We start from the raw sequence: 2,094 nt of genomic DNA, 5'->3' as shown, positions 1-2,094 counted from the left end.
AAAGACAAAATACAACTATTTTCACACACTACAACAGGAGTAAAACCAAGTCCTGAAGAAAGAAAAGTTTCTAGTGCAAAGTGCAACTAGTGCAGCTTCGCTTTGCATTCCAGTCAAATTTTAAAAAAGAAGTGTAAAAATAAGCATTTAAAGGAACTAATCTAAGTGAGTAAATAAATATGATGCATGATGGACAATCATCGCCATAGAATCCTGTGTCACTGTACTGAAATTTTGACTTCTTCTGTTCATTTAGGTCCCAAAATCTTACTTAAATGAAAACTTTTATACTGCAGTGTAGAGCAAAATATTTAGTTTTGTTTAGGTCTGAGAGATCCTGTGAAGTGGATGCATCAGTAATCATTTCTATTATCACACTGCAGTAGGCAAGTGCAATATGACCAAAAATTAATATGGTGATATTTTGGTGCTTTCTCACCATACAATATATATCTTTGTATTTTTAAATCCCTGTTTTCCTGTTTATTTTAACCCAGGCTACCAGAGAATCAAATTCACCATTTAATGATGGCATTAATAATCAACAAATCCATCCTCTGACCCATTGACCAAAGGTCACACAGCAACATGACCTTTCTCAGAGAGGACAATGTTGATACCTATCCGCTAAATAATGCTTTTCAAAAAGTACAGAGTAATTTTGATCATAATGAGCTGACTTCTATAAACCTCTTATCCCTCTATGTGAAAAAGCCTCGCCAGTCTCAGTAATGAAGCTGCATTTGTTCTGTCTTCCTTTTTAAAACAAAGCTATTTGTAGACGAAAGATCCAAGAGTCTCATTTATAAAAGATTGTGTAGGATTCATACTAAAAGTGTGCTTATGCCAAAAAGGCCAAAATGGCATACTCAAAAAAAAAAATTCAGATTTATAAAACCATGCGTATGCACACCAGCAAGCAACTTCTCTTTACAAATCACACCTGTACCTAAAGGTCCCGCCTCAGGTTCTGCCCTCCACACGCACACATTCCACCATAAATAGTCAATGCAAAGGACCTCATGAATGTGAAGGTGGATTTAAATGAGTCAGCTGATCAATGTTATTTCATGGTTACCAATAGCAACCATGGAGAAAAGAGGGAAGAAACTAAATTTCACCGAGGCAGAAATCGATGTGCTGGTGAATGAGGTGGAGAACAGAAAAATATATAAGGTTTGTGCACAAGGTCCCGCCTCAGGTTCTGCCCTCCAACAATGGCAACCACACAGAAAATGGTGAAGAAACTAAATTTCACCGAGGAAGAAATTAATGAGGTGGAGAACAGAAAAAATATAAGTTTTTGGAGCCGCAGTCGTGGCGTTACAAATAAAAGGAAGCGTTGTGAGCAGCAACACATTCTCACTGTTGATTCAGTGAGTGAGACAGAGAGGACCGAGGCCGAGGTGGAGAAAGAGTGGTCAGATTTCTGACCACCACCAGAGCATGTCAGCCACAGGTGGGGGTAAGGGCAGACCGAACTGACAGCTTTTACAAGAAGGATGGCCGGTGTCGTGCTGAAAACTGACCGTGAGGGAGCGCAGGGTGTGAGCGGTATTAAAGCGCACCTCCTCTGCGCTCCGGGGGTTAGCAGGCAGCATTTGAGGGGGGAGACACTGTCCCCCCGTGTGTTAATCTGTGGTGCACATCACCCTGGTGATCTTCCAGAGAGGAATGTGATGGGGAGAAAGTTTTATTTAAGATTGAAGTTGGCTTAAAGGCCTTTTTTTTAATTTTAAAGATCATTATGGCTCACCAGCAGAAACATAAATAATACTTCTATTTTGAAAGCTTCAGATAAAATCGAGCTAAGATTAAAGTTTGATGATGGAGTGAAATTAAATATCTAAAAGGAATCATGATGCAGAGTGGCTTCAATTCTCCACTTCACCATCTGTTGCCAGCTTCCTGTCTCCAGAACAAGCGTATATGGTACACATGGCTCAGAGTTGGTGTGAGGGAGCGGACATTTTCCCGTCAAGTTTGTTTTATGGATCACAAACTTTGCGTGGAAAGTGACGTAAGCAAGTTTCAGGCGCTGTTTTATGTGAACGCCAGTTTTATAAATGAGACCCCAGAACTGTTTTTCTTCAG

Source organism: Kryptolebias marmoratus, linkage group LG6, assembly GCF_001649575.2.
Source record: "Kryptolebias marmoratus isolate JLee-2015 linkage group LG6, ASM164957v2, whole genome shotgun sequence".
NCBI lineage: Eukaryota > Metazoa > Chordata > Actinopteri > Cyprinodontiformes > Rivulidae > Kryptolebias > Kryptolebias marmoratus.
The sequence above is the reverse complement of the archived record's forward strand: the minus strand, read 5'-3'. Positions refer to the sequence as shown.